This window comes from Artibeus jamaicensis, unplaced genomic scaffold (genome assembly GCF_021234435.1).
Source record: "Artibeus jamaicensis isolate MK-2021 breed Jamaican fruit bat unplaced genomic scaffold, CSHL_Jam_final contig_1028, whole genome shotgun sequence".
Classification (NCBI taxonomy): domain Eukaryota; kingdom Metazoa; phylum Chordata; class Mammalia; order Chiroptera; family Phyllostomidae; genus Artibeus; species Artibeus jamaicensis.
This window is the reverse complement of record NW_026521201.1, coordinates 5907675-5914435: the sequence shown is the minus strand read 5'-3', so window position 1 is coordinate 5914435 and position 6761 is coordinate 5907675. Positions and strand designations below refer to the sequence as shown.

At 42.8% G+C, this 6761-nt stretch overlaps 1 non-coding gene across 1 annotated transcript; it reads right to left on the bottom strand.

The window, feature by feature from the left end:
• Positions 1–437: 437 nt before the first annotated feature.
• LOC119045239 (small nucleolar RNA SNORD2) lies at positions 438–506 on the bottom strand. Its single transcript, XR_005081753.1, has one exon. It is a non-coding gene; the product is annotated as a small nucleolar RNA SNORD2 (small nucleolar RNA).
• Between the last annotated feature and the right edge of the window lie 6255 nt (positions 507–6761).

The following is a 6761-nucleotide window of genomic DNA, read 5'->3' as shown; positions in this document are numbered from 1 at the left end:
GTGGGTGAGTCAGGGTGCCGGATGAAGCCAGCTTGAATCAAAATGAACAAAAGGAGAAAGGTCATATTAAAGAAATGAAGTTACTGCATGGTTACAGCCCTCTATAGTCTTAAATTTCATACTAGAAAGGGAAACAGATGACTATTTACCATCCCTATGGAAGATTATGTGCAAGACTGCATCATGGGGAGCCAAAGAAAATTTGAAGAGAGGTCAGAGACATTATGCTGAAGGGTCAGAACGAAGCCTGTTAGCTAGAAATAATCCTGGGCAAATCACCTACTGAAAACTTAGGACTTCATCTTCTCCCACACAAATAAGTTACTGATGCAATCCTTAAGCGTGATGGCCCAGAGAGAACTGTATGCTTCAAAGCTAAAGTGTGGCACCTATGGCTGGGTCTTGCTTTCCTTTTCTCTATTATTATTTTTTTAATCAAGTGATCAGCAATGAGTATCCTCTTTATTTCAGGTCAGTCTCAAAAGATGATGGACATCGTTTCACTATTATTATTATTATTAATCATCTCTTCCTTAGAGAGAGGAAGGAAGAGGGAGGGAGAGAAAAAGAAACATCAATCTGTTGCCTCCCATTTGTGCCCTGACCAGGAATCAAGTCCCCCACCTTTTGGTGTACAGGACAAAGCTCCAACCAACTGACCTACCCTACCAGGACATCCTTTCCCATATTATTACAACCTCTCTTTCTGCCTTCCTCCCCAAGGAGAAAGGATTCCCCAGAAAGTAATTAGACAATTATCCAAGTCAAAAATTAACTTTGACTTGTATGTTTTTCACTGAGTAATACCAATTATTTCCCTGCACTCAGGTTTGCTTTGTTGCTGGGAAACTACAAGGACAAAGAGTGAATAGCACTCTTTGTTGCTCATTAGTTTGTGCTGAAACAAAGGCTAATGAGCTTTCCCTGAAGCTCTACCTTTCTCAGACCAGTAACCGCACTAGAAAAACATTCTTACCCTCCTCTAGAAAGACACTCTCCAGTCTGCATCCTTTAGTCTGCTACTGCAAATAACGGTAGAGGGATTGTAGCTGAAGCTAAGGCATAAGGACCCACAACTCTGCACAGCTTCTCAAGTACTGGCACATGTTTGATGTTAGAAGCTCACCATGTGGCTCACCATGGCTCCAGGCCCATGGTGCTGAGTGCCCATACCTCTGAGTGAACCAATGATCCTAAAGGCCAGTACATGTGCAGAGTGCCACATAATAGCTCAAGTGCTCAAGCCCAAGATGGGTTTTCTGAAAACCTTTGTCTAAGTTCATAGGTCTAGGCTCTAAACTCTGGTGAGAGAACTCCAGCTATGCCACTTAACACTCAATCACTGTGGCATCTCAGCAACATGTCTCAGTTTCCAGACGGTGATGCAGAGCACTGATGAGAGTCAGAGCTGTTGGTTTCGGGTTTCTCAGCCCTGTTATCTAAGGACCGGCTGCTGGGGATTTGATCAGGGCTGGTTTGGGAGAGAGGCAGACGCCGACTTTTCCCCAGAACAGACTACTCTTTGAGCTCTGCCGCCACCCCGACTGGGGATGGAAGAAAGAAAACAAAAATCCCCACTGTATGTGGTTGTCCAGAATTTAACTTGGCCCTGGAGAGGGAAAATCAAAGAGCAACATTGCTCTTCCACTCCTAATGCCCTCTGCAGACTGCAAACCTCATTAATGCTGAAACTGTCAGAACGGAGACAGGGTTAGGGTCTAGACTCTCAGCAGTGCGGGAGGTTCTCATCTCCTTCCTAGGTCAATATGAAGTGCCCAGTGGGAGTGTATGATTTAAATGTTTTTAAACTGATTTGAGAGAAAGGAAAAGAGATTTATTGTTGCACTTATTTATGTATTTATTGATTGATTCTTGCATGTGTTCTGAGCAGGGATCAAACCCACAACCTTGGCTCATCAGGATGATGCTCTCACCAACTTATCTACCTGGCCAGGGCTGGGAGTGTTTGATTTAAAGGTAGTTTACAAAACGTAATGGAAACAACATTCTCATCTGGCTAAGCTATGAAGAAAGGGGATGAACCTAGTTTAGTGATCTGGAACAAGGACAGTCAGTGAAACTAGTCCAGTGAGAAAGTTTTTGTTTTGTTTTCCTGCTCCCTCCAGTATTAGCTACATACCCAGTGAATGGTGGTGGTGGAATGTCGCCACAGCAAGTGTTGGGTACCAGGAACAGTTTTTTTGAAAAAGCAAAGTGCTGAGTTCTTCTTAAACATTCATTTTATCCTGGCCCTTGACAAAGACTCTGCTTTTCAACCAGGCATCTTACCCTCCACAGAGGATTGTCACTGTAGGTCAGTGAGTGATATGCATGGAAATCCTTGCATTCTAGTTCTTTTTAGAAAACAGTTCACACTCTCAACTCTCCTTCAGAGTATTTAGAAAGTGAACTCAGAGACTTCAAATCAGTCTCTGAATTATATGTCTCATCTAGGTCTGCTACCTTTTGCCATACAATGTCTAATTCCAGTGTTAGCTTTCTAGGTTGAATATTTTGCTTTTAGGCAAGTTTGCCCTAAATTCCATAGTATTCTCAAGGAAGATTACTCCCAATTTTAGAGACCTCTAAGGAAAAGAAACCCCCAAACATTCCCACCAGTAGCAGTTGAAGTTATGGGAAAGCATGAGATCATGTTCGGGAGAAGACCTGGGTGATTAGTGGAGAGAATCGAAGTCAGAATCCTGAGAACAGCAACACCAATGGGACAAGCAAAAGAGAGGCCAGAGATAAGGAGTGGGCAAGCCCAGGAGACACAGGAGTCAGATGAGCGCAGAGCTGAGAAGCAGCAGAGCAGGGGCAATTATCAGTGGAGATGTGGGAGACTTCATCATGTTTGTCAGAATGGCATGCAATTAAAAACTTATAAATTGTTTACTCTTGGAATTTTCTACGTAATATTTTTGGACCCATGGGTAACTCAAATTGGAAAGTGGAACTGCAGATAAAGGGAACTACTGTAGATAGACAGATAGATGATAGATGATAGATAGATAGATAGATAGATAGATAGCAGTGTGCTAACTTATCAAGCATATTATTTTATAACAAATATTTGTCCAGACTAAAAAAAATATTTAGTACCCAACTTAAAGTGATTCTATTACAATAACCTACATTTCAATATTAATTGGGTCTATCTCTCAATTTCATATTCTTGTCCAATGGTTGGTTAGTTCATGTGTCAATGAAACATATTTAATTTAAAAAGAGAGAGAGAGGGGCTGGCTCAGTTTTTTTTTTTTTTAAGCCATGTAGCCCAAGAACCAAAGAGGAAGAGGTGTCATGACCTGCAAACAAAAGCAGTAATTGCTGCCACCTGGGAGGTCAGCCTCCCAGAAGGTTGCTATGGGAAGGGCAGTGGGTTTCTCAGAAACAATGTTAATCCACACATACACACTATTTAAGATGTGAATATTATCACTTGGCAGTTAAAAAAAAAAAAAGGAGTACACTTCTGAAATGAGGGATGTCCTATACACTAACATAGGTAGACTGTGATATCACGGGGTAAAAGAGCACTGCTCCAGAAGTCCAGGTTGTGCTCACACTTGTTTTTTGTGTGTCTAAACTGAAACTAAGCCACTGGTCAATCCAGGAGTGGAATGCTTCACAGCTTAGACCATAATGTAATATTTTAATATAGAAACTTAAAAACAAAATGCTTTTGAAACATTTTCTTCCCAGTATCTCCATTCACTTAGCAGCCAGATCCTCCCTCCAGATCCATCTCTTCACCTGCCCTTTTCCCTGATAGTCTGCCTGTTGTAGATCCATTTTCCCTCTGTGCCCTTAGGTACATGGGAAGTTAGGAAGGTACATGAGCAGATTATGACTTGCTGCAATCCTAGATAGTTTTCCATTGGTAGTCAGTCTAACCCAATGAACCCCTCCCTCACCAAGATCTTTCTGTCACAGTTTTATCACTTGCCCCTTATTGGCTCTCTCCCATCTTTCCAAGTGTTCACTCTTCTTATCAACCTCCCATCACATCAATGCCTGTCTCTCTTTCAGTGGATGGCCTTAGTTTTATTTCCTCTATAAAAAATGAGGACTTCCGGCCAAAATGGAGGTGTAGGTGGAAATATTGTACCTCCTCACACAACCAAGTTTCAAGACAACAAAATTTTAGTAACAAAAACGCAGCCAAAACACAGAAAATTGAACTGTACAGAAGTCCGGCAACAGTGAACCGTATATCCAGACCGGTAAGAGGGACAGAGTCAGCAGCAGAGTGGGGTCAGGCAGGAAAGATCAGCCTGACCGACCCAGGAGCTCAGGAGCACAGGCAGCAGTTGGCAGATCCCAGGCGTCGGTGGCAACTGGCAGACCTAGTGAGGTTGCAAGGTGGCTGGCTGACCGCAGTCACACATTCGCACGCAGATAAACCAAGAGAAGGAGCGAGCAGTGAGACAGGCCACATAGGCTAGGGCCCCAGTGATGGGAATTAGAGCCTGAAAGCACCAATTGGAAAGACTTTCGGGGTCAAGGTGCCGGGAGAAGCTCCCAGGCTCACAGAGAGTTTGTTGGAGAGACCCACAGGGTCCTAGAGGGTACACAAGCCCACACACCTGGGAACCAGCACCAGATTTGCTTGTGGGAAGTGGCAGAGGGGATAGAAATCTGTAAGAGAGTGAAACAAACGGCACTGCTCCTCTCTGACCCTGCCCCACATACAGGATCACAACCCAGTGACCTGGGTTGCCCCACCCTGGTGAATACCTAAAGCTCCCCCCTTCATACATAACAGGTGTGAACAGACCAAAACATTATAGCTCCAGAACAGCTCAAAGCCCCAGAGCCAATAAATCTAAGCAACCAAGAGAGAGCTAACCTTTCAGATGCACAGTTAAAAACACTGATGATCAGGATGCTCACAGAATTGGTTGATTTTAGTCACAAATTACAGGAACATATGAAGGCTAAATGAATTGAAATGAAGGGAAATGTACAGGAAACCAATAGTGATAGAAAGGAAACTGAGACTCAAATCAAGGAAGTGGACCAGAAGGAGGAAATAAATGACAAAACAGAAAAGAATGAAGAAACAAGAATTCAAAAAATTGAGGAGAGGCTTAGGAACCTCCAGGACATCTTTAAACGGTCCAACATCAGAATTATAAGGGTACCAGCAGGGGAAGAGGAACAGCCACAAGTGGAAAACTTATTTCAACAAATAATAAAGGAGAACTTCGCCAATCTGGCAAACAAAATAAACTTCCAGAAAATCCAGGAAGCTCAGAGAGTCCCAAAGAATTTGGACCTAAGAAGGAACACACCAAGGCCCATCATAATTATATTAGCCAAGATTAAAATGAAGGAGAGAATCCTAGAAGCAGCAAGAGCTAAGGGGACAGTCAGCTACAAAGGAGTTCCCATCAGACTGCCAGCTGATTTCTCAAAAGACACCTTACAGGCCAGAAGGGGCTGGAAAGAAGTATTTCAAGTCAGGAAATCCAAAGACCTACATCCAAGATTGCTCTATCCAGCAAAGCTTTCATTTAGAATGGAAGGGCAGCTAAAGTGCTTCTCAGATAAGGTCAAATTCAAGGAGTTCATCATCACCAAGCCCTTATTATATAAAATATTAAAAGGACTTCCCTAAGAAGAAGAAGATAAAAAATATGAACAGTGAAAGGACAGCAAACTCACAGTTATTAACAACCACACCTAAAACAAAAGCAAACTAAAAGGACAGCTAGATCAGGAGCAGAACCATAAGAATGGAGATCACATGGAGGGTTAGCAACAGGGGAGTGGGGGGAGAAGAAGGGGGGAGAAGGTACAGAGAATAAGTAGCATAGACAGTAGGTAGAAAATAGATAGGGGGAGGGCAAGAATAGTAGGGGAAATATAGAAGCTAAAGGACTTGAGACATATGGACATAAAGGGGGGAATGGTGGGCGAGGGGTGTGCAGGGTGGAGGGGAATGAAGGATGGAATGGAACAACTGTAATGGCATAATCAATAAAATATATTTAAAAAAGAAAAAACATGAGGCAATCATCCCTTATCTAGTCGTAATGCCTCCCTCAGCACTGGCTCTCATTCTCCTCCAACATCTTTTTTTTTAAATATATTTTATTGATTATGCCATTACAGTTGTTCTATTCCCCCTCTTCATTCCCCTCCACCCTGCACACCCTCGCCCTCACCGTTCCCCCCCTTTAGTTTATGACCACATGTCTCAAGTTCTTTAGATTCTATGTCTCCCCTACTATTCTTGCCCTCCCCCCTATCTATTTTCTACCTACTGTCTATGCTACTTATTTTTTGTATCTTCTCCGCACTTCTCCTCCTCCCACTCCCCTGTTGCTAACCCTCCATGTGATCTTCATTTCTGTGGTTCTGCTCCTGATCTAGCTATCCTCTTAGTTTGCTTTTGTTTTAGGCGTGGTTGTTAATAACTGTGAGTTTACTGTCCTTTCACTGTTCATCTTTTTTTATCTTCTTTTTCTTAGGTAAGTCCCTTTAACATTTCATATAATAAGGGCATGTTGATGATGAACTCCTTGAATTTGATCTTATCTGAGAAGTGCTTTATCTGCCCTTCCATTCTAAATGAAAGCTTTGCTGGGTAGATCAATCTCGGATGTAGGTTTTTGGATTCCATGACTTGGAATACTTCTTTCCAGCCCCTTCTGGCCTGTAAGGTGTCTTTTGAGAAATCAGCTGCCAGTCTGATGGGAACTCCTTTGTAGCTGACTGTCCCCTTAGCTCTTGCTGCTTCTAGGATTCTCTCC